This window comes from Xiphophorus couchianus, chromosome 3 (assembly GCF_001444195.1).
Source record: "Xiphophorus couchianus chromosome 3, X_couchianus-1.0, whole genome shotgun sequence".
NCBI classification, from domain to species: domain Eukaryota; kingdom Metazoa; phylum Chordata; class Actinopteri; order Cyprinodontiformes; family Poeciliidae; genus Xiphophorus; species Xiphophorus couchianus.
This window is the reverse complement of record NC_040230.1, coordinates 4,820,200-4,836,208: the sequence shown is the minus strand read 5'-3', so window position 1 is coordinate 4,836,208 and position 16,009 is coordinate 4,820,200. Positions and strand designations below refer to the sequence as shown.

Below are 16,009 nucleotides of genomic sequence, written 5' to 3'. Positions count from 1 at the left end.
TAATAATAATAATCCTGCAGAAAGGTTTTTAAAAATTAGCCTCAAACTATAAAGTCCTGTGAACTGTCTTTCTGTCCAAGTCTTTAAACTGGACTTTGACATTTTATTCTCCTGGTACCTGAAGCCACAGGTCGACACTAGTGCACAAGGTTTCGCTGGAGGGCTACTGTCAGTCTCAGACATGGCCAGAGTGTGAATGTGTGTTTGCACCCTTATTCTTGTCACATTCTCCCATCATTTACTTGTGACTTTAAAGCAATAGTGTGGTCTGAGTTTTTGTGTATACACAGATGGTATTCATCCTGTCAATCACCAGAAACTAACCCCTCAGGGACAGATTAAGGGAAGTGGGAAAATGTAGGAGGCAATGAGGAGGGAAAGATCAAACCGAAAAAAACAAGAAAAGTAAATCCATACCCTGGAAAATGCAGTCATCTTGCATGACTTAACAAGATGTGTTTTGTTGTGTTTATTCATCTTCTCTGTATGAAAACAAGCTTCCACCCTCACAGTAAATTAATGATCATGTTTTGTTACATGAAGCAGCCATCCACATCACTGCAGGAGCACACAGACAAACACACTTATGTTGAATTATCTGCAATTACTCTGAACCTGTTCAAATGTTTGGAGCTTCACAGTTTGACTCCAATTTAGTTTCATGAAAAACAACTTGACCATTGTCACAGTCAGTTGTTATCCAACCTTTAGTAACATTGTTTCCCATTACATTCCATAAAAACATTCACCAGAAACCAAATATCCATGAAAACAACCATCACTAGTATTTTGAGAATTAGCTTTAGCACAAGATTTGCAACTTTAGATATTAGGATAGTACCTTGAAATGTCACCACTGAACTGAATTATTCTACCCAGGTTATAGATTGAATAAAAAAGTGTATGAATTGTGAATCCATCAACATGTGCGTCATCCAGTGAGCTGAAAGTTAAGAAATTGACAAAGTTTTAATTTCAGTTCAAAAATCTTTACCATAAAGCAGATCATTTTCCATTTTAAAAATGTTGGTTTTGTTTTTCTTCCTCTGTGGAGAACAGTTTAAAAACTCTCCTAGTGCAATATGAGGAGCTAATTTTAAACTGACTTCAAGAAAGCAATCTCCCCCCACACACATCCTCATGCATAGCTGCAGGGGTGAGTCAACACTTGGTTAATAAACCTACACACACATACACACCCCCCACGCGCACACACGCCCACACCCACACACACATTACTGGAAAGGGAAGAGTTTCAGAGTACATGAGAAGAGGAGGGGATGGTATGTTTTACTCACATTGGACCACTGCCCAGTTTGGATTCAAATGACATTAACTGAACCCCATCCCTACCCCCGATAGCCCCACTAAAGACTGTTTTAAAAATAGCCTCAGTTTGATGGAAACCAGCCTGTAGTTCTGGGAAATGAAGGAAAATGACCACAGCATGTGTAGGAGCATAGACTTATCTAGTAGACAGCATCCAAATCAAATATTCCCTGCACATATGGTGAACACCCAATTTTTTTTTATTTTAATTGCTAATTAAAAAAAACAAAAAAAAAAACAGAAAAAAAAACTGACTGAGGCAGGTTAAAATTAAACTTCCTAGATTAATTTTCATTTCTGAGTGTAACATGTTCTAGGAGAGATCAAAATCTTTTGAGAATTGCTCTCAGAAAAATTTACCACAATAAAGCCAATAAATTCTAATAGATCTAATGAAAGAGGCTGGGAATCATGTCTGAATTTCTACTGGTCTTGAGAATTGGGAGATCAAGTACAGGCATCATGTTACACTGCTTAGAGAGGAGCATTTAATTTTTGAAAGACATCTGAAAACTCTTTGGGAGGGTTGAGGGGGTTGGGGGGTCTGCATACTTAAATTAAAGATATGAATACCTGTCTGTTAAATGTGTGGGCAGCAAGGGTGGGATATAATGGGATCTTACCAGGTGAACCAAGCAGCTTTGAATAAATATGACAAAATAAAAGAAGTCCTTATCTTAGGTTTTTAATTTCCTGCTTCATTTCACCTTTCAGGGCTGTAAAAATTCCCATTTCACAATAATCAACAATAATGTATGGCCATAACTCAGAATTACTTTTATAGTAACATATCAGCAGACCTGCCCTGCTTTGCATAATAAACCTAAATGCTTTAGACAAGGCGGAAACCAGAAACCTGACAAGAAAATATTGCTAAATTTTGCAGCATCACTATAGAAAAAAAACATTTTCATCTCACTCTGTTCTGTAAACAGCTAATGACATTTCCATATCAAAGTAAATCTATAGCTATTCAGCAAAATACATAATAACTTAATTATTTAGGAATTTGTCATACTAATTACTTAGACCTTTATTCACAAGCTATCTCCACCTACAAAAGAATGGTCTTATTCTTGAGTCCTGATTTTTTTCCAGAGGTTGTGTCTTCATTTCAGTTACCAACTAACTTAAAAAGTATCTAAAAGTATAAGGATTATTTATTTATCAGTGAACGATTTCAACATCAAAATCTACAATGAACTTGTTTTAAACCATAATACAATAAATGCTAATCATCACGTATGATTTGTTTTTTTGTTCTCCGTTTACACAGCTAATTAATGAAGTTTTTCTTAAAGGGTGTAATCAATGTCTGTATGTACTGTTACTTTTGTCACTAATCAGTGGGTAGAATATGTAGAAAAAGTGGAAGATTTTATAAAATCAGTTGTTTTTATTTATTTATTATTTTTATTTGAATCAAAATATTCTCCTTAAAACTGTGTTGTGTCATCAGCTGAATAAAACCAAAGGAGGCAGCAATCATCATAGAAAGAAAAAGAAATATTTTGATTTTTGGAGTTGTCTCACAAAAAGACAGAACTGAGTTCCTGTCATAATGTTTTGATATTTCAGGAATTAAAAAGCTGATGATGAAAGAAGAAAAAGAGGAAGAGGCCCTAATTTTGTCCCCGATTGGTGAAGTTAATGCTCCTGGTTCCAAGAAACAGTTTCTTGACAAAAGATTCCCAAAATATCTGCATGAACACAATCCTTTAGATAGAAGCTGTTTTCTTATCTTCAAGCTGCACAAAGCAGCAGTTCAGGCATGCAGCCACCTTCTAAATTTGAAACTACAAATCTCACAGTCTGGCTAGAAAGTTTTAACACCTAATTGAGAGCAAATAAAACAAAACAAATATTGATGACGCTTACAGATGTATCAATCAGGCATTTCTGGCCAATATTTCTGGTTTTATTTGATGTTTGACTTCATGATTTCCATATTAAAACAAACTACTCCTCTCACGTGTGGAGACCCCCAAGGAATCGTCTATAGTCCACTTCTATTTTCCCTACCCAAAGTTCCATTTTATTAACTTTTAAAGATCCATCAAATTTCAATCCAGCTGTGCTGACCACTAGAAGATCCATCTTCTCCCTCAAAATGGTAATATCCCAAAATAATAAAAGCAGAACCAAAATTGTACTGAACTGCGATTTTGGTTTGCAGTGTAATCAATTTAATAAACATGAAAGAAAATTCCTTTTTTAATATCTCATAAATCTGATCAAGAAAAACTGACCATTTAAATCAATGTCAGCTTGATTGGTGCATCACCAACGATAATCAGTATGTTCCAAATCATTGTGAGATGCAGCATAAAAAAGCTAAGCTAAATGTTCACACAGAGTGCATGCACCTAATAAAAGAGATGGTGAAGACCTGCTGGTGACTGGTAGGTCTCTGCAGCAAAATAACCTCTGGCACAAAGATGGATGGTTACATTTCCTCCAGAAGAAACAGCAGTTTGTTAAAGGGGGGGAAGAAAGAGAGTAACAGGGCTGTTAGTACAAAGTTGTGATAGCCACAGCAGCTGAACTGGCAAAGAAAATAACTTCACTAACAGAAAAGAAAACTTCACAAATTGAAAATCCAAGAAAAAGGATCGTTACTGTGCCGCCCACACTGTTTGATTGAGAGCCAATCTCAGTGAAATGAAGCGCAGAAAAACACTCAGCAATAAGGATGGAAATGAGCGCTAAAAAAAGTATGATGCACTGAAACTAATATGCTGTGAAAAAAAGTTGTTAGAAATATACTGTTTTTTTTTCATACAGTGCTGTGTACATAAAAAGCAAATTCACAAATTAGACAAAAGATGGAAATAGCATGCAGAACAGAAGACAAAAGATAGGAAAAGACTAAAGTTCAGTGTTGACAATGTGGGCCTTTACAGTGTCTAATTGTTATTTATTAGTAATTAAAAATATGTGCTTCAGTGTTATGCAAAAGTACCGATTCTCTAAATGTTTTGTCCTTTAGACACATTATGTCGTTTGCTACTTTGTGTTGTTCTGGAACAAAGAATTCAACAAAAATACATGGACATTTTTTTATTTTAATGTGGCAAAGTGTAAAAATATCCCACTTTGCAAAAATCCCACTTTTGCATTGGAAATGTGACATACATGTGAGCTCCGATCTGGGTTTTCTCTGTTTATTAATTTCACAAGCTAAAAAGAAAACATGGATACTTTGCTCTGATCTGCAGATAAAGATGATATTACAGAAACAGTGATAGAATGTTTAGCAATGAACAAAAACCTTCCAAATATGGTATGACACAACATGAAGTTCCTCAAATAGCTGCAGATAAGATGTCTTAAACTTCCAACTTGTACAGACAACCCTGCTGTGACTCCATCATGAGTAAGACTACTCAGTAATTCTCATTGATAAGAGCAGCTGAAGGGAACAGTGATTCAACTTGCTATACAGTAAATGACCTGTGATTAAGAACAAACTGGCTGTTTATACAAAACCAGGTTGCAAAAAGCATTTTTAATTAACAGAGAATATCTACAGAACAGATCATTAGCAGGAATTCATGGATCAGGGTTATTAATAAACACACCTTTCCTGAGCTCAGATGTTTCCCATCATTAAACAAAGAAGTGGAATGGGATTTTTTGTTCTTGCACTTTAAATGAGCAATTAAATCTGGTGTGATTTCTTAATTATCCTTACATGAGAAGATTATATTTATGCTACACAGAGGAAGATTTTTAGATACAACTAAGTACAAGCTGTATGGAGGAACAGTTGTAGCATGGTTGCCTTGCAGAACCAAAGTCTTGGGTCTCAGCCCCAGCTGTTGACTCTTTTGTGGTGTTTGCATGTTCTTCCTCTGCATGGGGATTTTTTGTCCACGTTGTATTTCCATTATTGCTCCAAAACCTGGCAAAATTAGAATGCCACGCCGTAGGTAAGGGTATACCTTGACTCTTGCTTACTGCTCGAGATAGGAAACAGCACCTCATCAAGCCTGCAAGGATTAAGTGGTTCAAACAAGTTGGTGGATTGTTTCAATGCTACTTAGTGCATAGCATGTGCATCTTTTGAAGCACATGATTCAAGGGGTGTGAAAGAGTGGGTAATCTCTTTAACAGGGACAACTGACTAGGGAGTGTTAAAGACAAAGCCATGAGTCAAGATTGGCTCTAACGTCATGCCAAAACCAGGCATGTCTAAACATTTACGTGAGACAAAGGAGAACAGCCACTTTGAAAATTCATGCAGCATTGCACTTTTTAATTCTTAAATTTTATTGGCCAGGAGCCCCTCTCAGCCATAGAAATATAAATCTTGGGGAATCTGCTGATTTTGCGAGCTTTGGGTTATATGTTCCCCTCTAATAGCTGGACTTCATCCACTGTGCTCCATGAAGCACATAACCAAACAGTTGTGAAGTGTTTCTGCTCACTGCTTGTGGCCTTGGTGGGTTGGCAAGAAAAACCCAAGTCCATGTTTGACAAGGGGTTAATGTTTCAGAAGAACAGGCTGGAGAAACCACAAAAAGACAGCCAGTCTGGATGAACGGACGGGGGCTGTCACTTGTCCATTTTGTGGTCCGCCACGTCCCGCCTCTTTTTCTATCTCACCCCTCTAGCCTTTCACTGAACTCTGAAGCTTCCCTACCGTAATTTACACGCTCATCAGCTCGACTGTAATTTCCAGTGCAGGAGGAACCCACACCAGGACCACAGGAGGGATAAAGCTACACGCCTGTTTTTGGAATCAAGTGTAATTACAATTCTGCCAAGGCTTTGGATCGCATCAAAGGGAGGGATGACTGTCGGCACTGTTTTCACTTTAACTTCCAGCAGTCTGAACCAATAACAGGGAAGCAGATGCAACAAAACTGGCACCAATCTATGACATCGGTGCCAAAGGCAATCTATAAATGAACTTTAAAAATCAGGCATACCAATATACCTGGGAGATTGAGAGCACCAACTCAGCGAAACAGAAAATGTAACTCCAAGGCAAAGAAGAGAAATTTCTTCCTCTCCAATCCAGGAGCACAAAAAAAAACACATTCAGAAAGGGCAATGATGGAAGAGCCACATGCCATGCTGCATAAGGTATGAGACTGTGCATTTGTTACACCTGATGCAACATGTTAATGTGATTTCTTACCAGCTGTGGCCACAACAGGGCCAGACCTTGAGGCCAAGGCCCGGTGGTCTCAGCAGATAGCCCGGACTGGCCTGTGCTGTGTCAGGCTGGGATTATGGATGGCAGGGAGCTTGCAGGGCTGACAGGTAATAATTCACTCCCCAGGGGTCCCACACCCTTCACTGGTTACAACACAACCAGCCAGGAAAGGGTGGAGGTGCTGAGAGGGAGAAAAATAAAAAAAACCTTGAAGTGCACATCTCCATAACCCACCCACTTTCTCTCATTCCTCCCATGCCCTTCAAGAAGCAAGACTCTCCCTGGCAGCACAGTTGCCACAGGTAACCAGCCATTATCAAAATGAAATATGAGGTGTCACAGACCAGTGCCGCTCTCAGGTGCAGGGCCAAACAAAGTCCCATATGTTGTGGATGGGAAGGGGGGCTGGGTTAACTGTTGCTTCCTGAAGCACGGTATTGCACCAACCCATTCTTTAGACATCAGCTGTTACAGATGGTGCTCGGAGATATGAGACACTTCAGACAAATCACTGTTGTTAAGGTGGCACGACAACAGCCTGAAATCTATCATGCAACGCCCTCAAGTTCTTCTGAGCACAGAATGGGGGAAATGGCGGATGAGTGCAGCTATTCGGCAACTTCAAGAGCGCCTGGGGAGAAAATGTAAAGTGTCTTCATCCATTGCACTGAAATATAGCTTTTTTCCTTTTTGACCGATCAAAGCTGCAAAATAAGTTAGAGTGTTCGCTTTATATCCATAGACACGGTTACTGAACACTTCGTCTTGACATGAAAATAGTCAAACTGAATGTCCCCCAAGGGCCGGAGCTCTCAGCCTCCGGTTAGAAGCCTATTTCAACCATCATTACCCTGAGGACCATTAGGAGGATGCCATCCGCACATATAGGGTCCGTCATTTCAAACTCAAAGCAAACGATAAAATGGAAATCGGAAATAAAATTACACACTGGGCTAAATGCACCATTAACCACGCTAACTAAGCGACAAACCTATCAGGGCTCGGGGAACGAGGACTGGATGAAGAGAAAGCAATTCTGAGCAGTGATGAGGAATGAATGCAATGCTGGGCACTTGGCACTTTCTCACATTTATGACCAACTCATTTGTCAGCAGAAACAAATTTTCCCTAATGATTATGTGTATAAGCAGCGGAAAAAACAAACAGGGGCCGCCTTATGCCGAGTCTTGACAACTACCTCAAACGAGGGCTGAATGTAGATGGGTCTGCACTATTCATAGTGTGAGTGGGAGCACAGACAGACCTGCTGGTAGAGAATCGGGCCACACAGGAGCATCCCACTCGCCCTGCACGGAAGCAGCACTCCTACTTGTCAGCACACCAGCTGCATGTCAAATAGAATAACCTGAAACCACACTGCAATACTCTGGAAGCAGCAAAGAGTGCAAAGTCATTGTACAAGTGTGGTAAGAAAACCGCAAGCCATAAGTGCCACCACCCTTTCCCCATCCTGCAAAGTCATTGCAGCAGCTGAGAGGATGGAGACAAAGCTAAACCAAAGAAAGTCACAAGATTTGACCACATGGACAGCACTTAAACATCTGACCAGATAATCAAAACAAAGGAGCATTCAGAATCGGCAAATAACCTAGTGAAATCAGGGCAAAGCTGAACTGATTTTTTTTTTTTAATGCTCGGAAAACTTTTGCAAGGAGAGGACTAGTTTGAGTCAGAAAAATGAGGCAAATAGGGGGGGAAAGTAGTCAAGACGATTGTTGCTGTTGTGCAGGGTGAGATATATTTACTGTTCAATTGTTCTTAGCCTCAGCTGAAACTAAAAACCCACAGAGGGAGATGAGACACCTAATGCACAACAGGCTGAGACAAAACAAATACCCGTATTTCTGCAGAGAGCAACTCCGAGGCATCTATTTCAAGGTAAATAACCACCAGCCGCTTCGAGGAATCTTAGCGGTGGAAAAAAAATAGGGGTGAAAAAAATATTCTAAATCTGTGTGTATTTTAGAGATATCCAACACAGGTTGATGTTAAACTCTGCGTGCAGAAGCAGAAACCTGTTAGATTAGAACAATGAGCTCATCGCTTCCCCCAGAGATTCTGGCATCGAGACTAAACTGCAGCTGGAGTAAGCATGATTAAAGAGGCAAAATATAGGCGAGGTGGGAGGGAAAGGTTCGCTTACAATACAATATAAAACACTTATGCAATGATCGCGTCCTGCCAGACTGATTTGTTTACCTCACCTTTTTTTATTGTCAGTGCACTGGTTTGCACAAGTTAAAGCTTTCTCTTGGGAACAAGCGGCTGTTTAGATGAAAACTGTTTCCCAGACAAAAGGTCAATCACTGAGATCTGGTGGCAATAACTTGCAGAGACTACTGCTGCCATAACATGGTGGACTAAGAAAAATAAATGCACACACACACACACAAAAAAAACACCTCTTACAAAATTATTAAAAACGATTACAAAAGTCCACCCGACTCCAGTTATGAGAAGCTTGCATCAATTCTGTAATTCAGTCTGAGCGCAAAGAATGACTGGACCGCTGGGCGGAAAAATAAAATAAGAAAGGCTATAACTTGACGAGAGTTCAAAAACAATTTAGAATTGTTATGTTGTTCATTAGCAATTAACGCTGCTGCTGTAACATCTCTTCTGTGCAAAGTTAAGAGCATCCTCAGAGTCTTAATGAGCAAAGTCAGCACAGCTGAGACAGCACCGCTCAGTCCGCAACTAGAAAAGCAGGCAGTTCTTACCTTATTGTTTCCACGGCACTTCCACTGTAGCAAAATGTAGCAGTCTTTCTATACGGTCGCAAGGACACGACAAAAACAAAAAACGAAGAGTTGTTAGTGTACAAGCTGGCTGTTTTCGGAAAACAGTTAGTATTCCCAGAGCGCCAGCGTAGAGAAAAGGCGCCCCACACTACTGTGACAGGACTGGAGCCAGTCGGACTGGAAATCACAACACCTCGACAGCCGCAGAAGCCACGCCTCCTTGGTTCACTGAGACAAGAGCTCCAACCAATCAGAAAACGTATTGACAAAGACTCCCTGCTATGATTGGTTGAATGAGCGAACATAAAACCGCACTGGCGCCCCGCACAGCTTCACTTTTCATCCAGATGTTGAATGCCTTAACATCGGTACTATAAACTTGAAAAGCCAATCAGAGCGCAGCAGAGGGTAAACAAACTCAGTTTGACCTCATGGAGGAAATTAGATGTGAGTAAAGCACTAGAAAAGTCAAAGGCATTTCTTGCAATTGATATTATAAATTGCAATAAACTTGAACTTTCATTATTTCGATTACATACTACAGCTAATTTGAATGTCCAATAATGCCACAGTTTAAAACAATATAGATATAAAAAATGCATGACAATAATAAATATCATTTATATATATATTATTATATATCTAATTATGAGAGATACAGTATTTCTCTCATGTAATCTTTCCGTTAAGGAATTTTTGTTCAGTGAAGAATCAGACTGGATCATCTTAAATGTTTTTGAAGTTGAACTTCAAAAGAAAATTATGATTTCCTTTGAAATCATATATTCCGATAGCTTGACATTGTTCCAGATATGTTACTTATCAAAAAGAAAAATGTTAGTGTTAAAAAACTAGAACACAGAAAGGTAACAAAGATCCATATGTTCTTCAAAATAAGAGTCAAAAACAGACAAAGTCATGTTGAAAGCAATAATGGTGCATCTTTAAGCCTCTAAAATTTAAACAAATTAATTTAATAAAATATTGACATATTTAATTATATATAATGTAATCTCAGTATTAATTCATTTTCTCTTAATTTAATTTAATCATGACATGTAAATAAGTATTTTATTCACAAATTGATTAGCTTTTGAAATTCAACTGAGAAGCTTTTAGGTGTTGTAGATATTTGTAGTAGTAGCATGAAATTTCCTACTGTACTGTCCAAAAATTTAAACTCATTGTTTATATTTTCTTGAGAATGTTGTTTTCAGGTGATGGAAAAATATTCCCTTGTGATTTTTCAACATTGACAACTTTTCATTTTTTTCCAGGCCAATACAAGATAAATTTAAAAGAAATTTGGTTCAATTTATGAATGTTCTAACTCTGCCTATTGAATTATTCAAACACTAAAATATGTGATAATCTTAGCAATTGAAAACTTTCACCAAAATAATATGTTCTGTATTTTAAAAGGCTTTTTGTGAACACCTGGCCAGAAAAACCCAAATTGTTGCCATTTGATCAAACTTCATATAGGCAAAATACCAAATTCAAAGCATTAATCAATCTATTGTATTCCACATATCAAAAATCTTGTCATAAGGTGGTAAGCCAAAGATTTCCATGTGACTGAATACATCTTATGCTGAGCCTGTTTTCCCTTTTTATTGCCAAAATTAAGGCCTGAAACCAACTCTTGTGAAAAAATGGAATAAAATAACTGGAATAAAAAAACAGAACTCTCCATCTGAGCTGTTCAGCAGTTGAGTCATAGGGAAGATGACTGAACCAATCATCTTTACTCAGAGTTTTGGCTTCTGCCCTCTGGCTCCAGGCTGAGGATACGTCTTATTAGATGTAACATATATAGAAACTCCTTCCTACCCACAGCAATCTCTCTTGCTAATGCAAGAACACAGAAAAGGTAATAGGATTGGACTTTTGGAATTGACATTTTTTAATATAGATTTTTTTTTTACTTATAGCATTTTGCTGTATTTCATCTTACATATCAACAGGTTTATTTCACGTTGATCAATATAATAATGACAATAACAAGCTAACGATTTTTATTCTTATTCTGTTTATTCAATTGGGACAGCCTCTCTTAATAAAGTTAAGTTGAGATGAAGGGATATAAATTGTTCCTCCATGACAATGGTTTGACTGAGTGAAGCCATACCATGTAAAGTGGCCATGTGATCATAACTATATGTCTGAATTGAATCATTCAAGAGTTTTTTTCTGTCTTGGCTCAGGCTGATCCTCACCACTTCAGATCAAACATGTGGTTTAGATAGTCTTCTATATTTTACGCATGTCAAGCTTCTTGATTGATTTCATATTCTGCCAGATGCTTACAAACCATTCTGAAAGTCAATGGTAAAATTAGAAAAACTCCTTGATATTCATATAAAACATTTTGAAGCTACAAATCCCCAAAACTTTAGAGATAGAGCAAACCATCTTATGTTTGTTTTTTTTTTACAAAATGAATGACTTGCAAGAAGTTCTGTCTGTCCTGTTACAGCACATGCAGCCTGACTTGTGCCTTGTAAGATGATGTACATCTAATTGCAAACCGCCTCTTCTACAAGTTGATGGGAAACTACTTGCTTGCACTCAGCGGGTCCTCTAAATTGAAACAGGTGAATGAAATTTGAAAGGCAGGGACAAAGTATACTGACAGCAGTTAATCAGTTGGCAATGATGATGTGTAGGACACTGCCAGAAACATTAATGAGACACCTGTGCAGATATGGCAGCGCCGAGACATTTGGTCCGACTGCATCTGTGTTTGATGATAATCTAATAGATGGACACGACCTCACTGACTCATTCATCCTGAGCCTTCATCTTTTGCATTGCAGTTGCAGTCAGTCTTCCCTGTCAAAATGCTTCCACAACACAACAGTTCAAGTACCCTCTGCAATGAATATGAAATATCACTTTGCTGGGAGCCAGATAGATGAGAAACTTCACTACAGTGTTTTATTTACTGATTAAATTTTTTCATTTGGCTCAAAAAGAGGAGAAAAGAATCAGTTAGTACTATTCACTTTGGCAGTGTAATGCTGCCTGCTATGTTGAGGCACATTTAAATTAAGAGAATCAAACCAAGAGACACAATTCTAAATCATTTTAAAAAATAAATAAATCTTTGGTAGAGAAAGATCTTTACTCCACTAACTTGTGTGTCTTTAATTTAAATTTAATTAACAATAAGTTTAAAATGTACAAGATTTTCCAAAAAAGTATTCACAAGGGTCACTAAATGGTGTGAACTAACCTAATCAAAATACAAAAGATGATTCTGCTTAGCAGAAAACCAACATCTTTTACATCTCCTCTTTCTGTTCGCTGATTGTCCCGGTTGAAATTCATGCAGAGAAACCAAGTTCCATGGCAGAAAGCCCAGACGGAGCACTGAAGGGAGATGAGAATCAAGCAGAATTGTATTTTGAGGCAAAGGCCAGGCTACATTTTCTAAGCACACAACTTAATTGTAACCGTAAGGTGTTAGGCAGTTTATGATGTCATATTTTTTCCATAATCTAATTTTCTGAAGCATTAATAAATCACTTAGATTTTTCAAAACCTTTTAAAGTCTCTTAAAAACATAAAAATCTGCATATGATTTAGATGCGCAAATATACCAGAAAATATCCATTTAGCAACTTAAGCTGCTATGTCTTTTCAAATGACTATGATTAAAAGTAAAGACAAATACAGTGTTGAAAGACTGGGAGAGGTGGAGATCAAGATATTGGAAAGAAACATTGATTGCACTCTCACGCCACTCAGACATAACATTATAACCATTAATAAGTGAAGTGAATCATACTGATTATCTCTTCATCATAGCACCTCTTTATGGGTGGGTTATTCAGGCTTCAAGTGAACTTTTTGTCCCTCTAAAATGTTGTGTCAGAAGCAGGAAAAAATGGTACTTGATTGAGCTTAAACAGCACCATGACTGGGTCAGACCATCTCCAAAACTGCAGCTCTTACTGGGTGTTCCTGGTCTGCAGACGTTAGTGTCTAACAGTGATGAACCTGCCTCAGGGTCACAGGTGGTCAACGCTCATTGATTCAAGTGGGGAGCAAAGGCTGGCACTTGTGGTCCAATTCAACAGATGAGACACAGTAGCTCAGGTTATTGAAAAAGTTTATGTTGTTTCTGGTAAAAAAAAAAAAAAAAAAAGAAAGAAAGAAAGGAGAAAAGTAAACAAAGGTTACCAGATGGAGTGTGATGGTTTGGGCAGTTCTACATGTATCATCAGAATTTAGAGACTAACAACAAGATTAAGGTACAAATGCCTCATTTCACAGATCCGGGTATCTGTTGAATGAGCTGAACAAACCAATCTCATCCATGGAGGCCCAAACTTAAAACTCATAAGACACAAAGGGTCTACTGTTGGCACTCCTTCAAGAGTCTCGTGGATTTCATGTCTCAGTTGTTCAGGGCAGCAGAAGGGATAATAATGGCCTACAAGGCAAGTTGTTTACAATATTATCTCTAATCCTAATATATCTGAATAGCAAAGTGAAGCCCAGAATTATTTAGGTTATCTTAGAACACAAAGCTCAAAAGCTAAAGCTTTTCTTACAAGGAATTATCTAAAGGTGAGGAAACCTTTCCAGCAAATCTGCAGATCAGTGATGAATATTTTATGTTTCTGGCACAGACATCATTGTTTTCAGGGAGCAGATATTGTTTACTATCTGTAACCAGGCGTTGCTATTTGATGAGACTTTATTTTTTAAACGAGGTCACTTCTGTTTTCTGACTTTCAAGTGTACAAAGGCAGATGTGCTGCTTTTTCATATCTCACAGAACCATACTTCAGGCAACAACAGCAGATGTGTTGTGAAATTTGTAGACAATGAATGATTTGAAAAGGGCAGCAGTGTGTTGGGCTTTCATCATTTACGACTGTTTGCATGGGAACAAAAGACCTGATGTGCTTATCCCGCAAAACCTGAGGAGCCACAAAGAAAACTGAAGGGTAATCAAGGCTGTGATTAAAATGTTTTTATTACAGAAGTATAACCTCACGCTGAAAATATTGCGAAAAATGAAATCTTTAATTAATTTACAGACGTTTTTTTGGGAAAAAAAAATCAACATTAAAAAAACGTTCTACGCAATTGTACATCACTAATGTCACATATTTACCACTGTAACAAGTCTAGCAAATTAGATTAATCTTAAGCAATTTTTCAGTACCTTACTTTTTTAAGTCAAATGCTATGTCTAAAGTCTGTTGAAAATGGAAACCCTATCCAACATTGTTGTTGATAAAGTACCTTGTTAGTCATCACACACATTAAAAGATGTTGGTCATGGAGGTGAAAAAATTCACCAAAGTTCAGTGTTTGAACTGCAGCAGTGTTTACTGTCACCAAATATTTATACCAGCATTTGATTTTAAGGCTTGTACATTTTATACATCTTCACCAGGAATACAACAACTTGTTGAGGGCATTCAATCTATGTTTACAAGTGTTTGAAGAACACTTTTGTTATTTAGCTGTAATTGAAAAATAACGGTATAAAGAAGATATATAGAAATATAATAAGTGCATTTTAAGGAAAAAAGCAAAACCTAATTAAAATGTTACAACTAAATTTAAAATCATGAAAGCTACAATGCAGTAAGACCACAGAGATTAAGCGCTACAGAAATCAGTTTTTCCAAAAATTTCTTATTTGTTTGTTTTCTTATTAGACACATGGGCTAATGAAAGTGTGTTAGTGTATTCTAAACCTTACATGTTGGGAAATATATATTTGAAGTCATAAGAGGTGCAGAGTGCACAGGTGTTAGCGCTGTTAGAACTGCCTTGCCACAAAAAGGTCCTGGGGTTCTTTCTACTAAGAGCTTTTACCTGTGTATGGTTCCTATGGGTTTCCCCACAGTCCAATGTCCCAACCCCCTACAAAAAAAAAAACAAAACAACAACAAAAAAAAGATAAATTTTTCAGGTAAATTGTGTTTGTGATTTGTTGGTTGTTTTTGTCTGTGTTGTACTGTGATTGATTGCCCAAGCTGTTCTCTCCCAATAAGAGCTAGACTTAAGAATGAAGGACTGGACAGACGAATGGATACATAATTAATTCTGAAACTTGAATCTCTTTGGTGTGATTTCTTAGCAGTGGTACCAAAGTCCTGTCCTTGAGAGCTATCGTCTTGCAACTTTTAGATGCATCCCTGCTTTGGCACATCTGAATAAAATGGTAATCTGACTTAGACTTTCATTGCAGTCCTTGAATCTAATCTGTTTACATGATTGCATAAGATTACATACGTATAAAATCCACTTAGTATGTAATTCATTTTAGTTGGACCTGTGTTCCTTATGAAGTGCTGTGAGGTTACATTTGTTAAATCTTTATAAATAAACTGAATTGAACTGAATTCAGTTGAAAATTAACATTGACAGTAAATGTTTGTGTTAATTGTGATTAAAATATCTGTTGTTTTGAATAAAAGCTTAAATTTTCTGAAATTCCGGGAAGCATTCATCACTTTTTACTGTAATGTAGTAATGTGCGCTGTGTTAATTTGATGGTGCCAACTTTGTTTTAGTTCTTGCTGAAGCTTATGAGGTAATAATCTTTCCCCAATTAAACTCATGAAGGGTCAAAATGAAATATAGAGCATGCAAACAGATTTTTATGACTCTACAGACATATTTTTGAATTCGGTCACCTCAGAAAGCTCTGCCAAGCTGAAAAGTTTGCATCATCACCATCACAATGGCTACGCTTTCAATTGCAAATATTTTAACAAATACA

At 37.5% G+C, this 16,009-nt stretch overlaps 1 protein-coding gene across 7 annotated transcripts in view; it reads right to left on the bottom strand.

The window, feature by feature from the left end:
* Positions 1 to 9,437, bottom strand: part of sema6cb (semaphorin 6Cb) — a 159,118-nt gene extending 149,681 nt beyond the window's left edge. For all 7 annotated transcript variants that reach the window (XM_028012381.1, XM_028012380.1, XM_028012379.1 and 4 more), the window contains exon 1: positions 9,235 to 9,437. The gene's annotated coding sequence lies outside the window, so the exon portion shown is untranslated. The remainder of the gene's footprint in view (positions 1 to 9,234) is intronic.
* Positions 9,438 to 16,009: the final 6,572 nt, after the last annotated feature.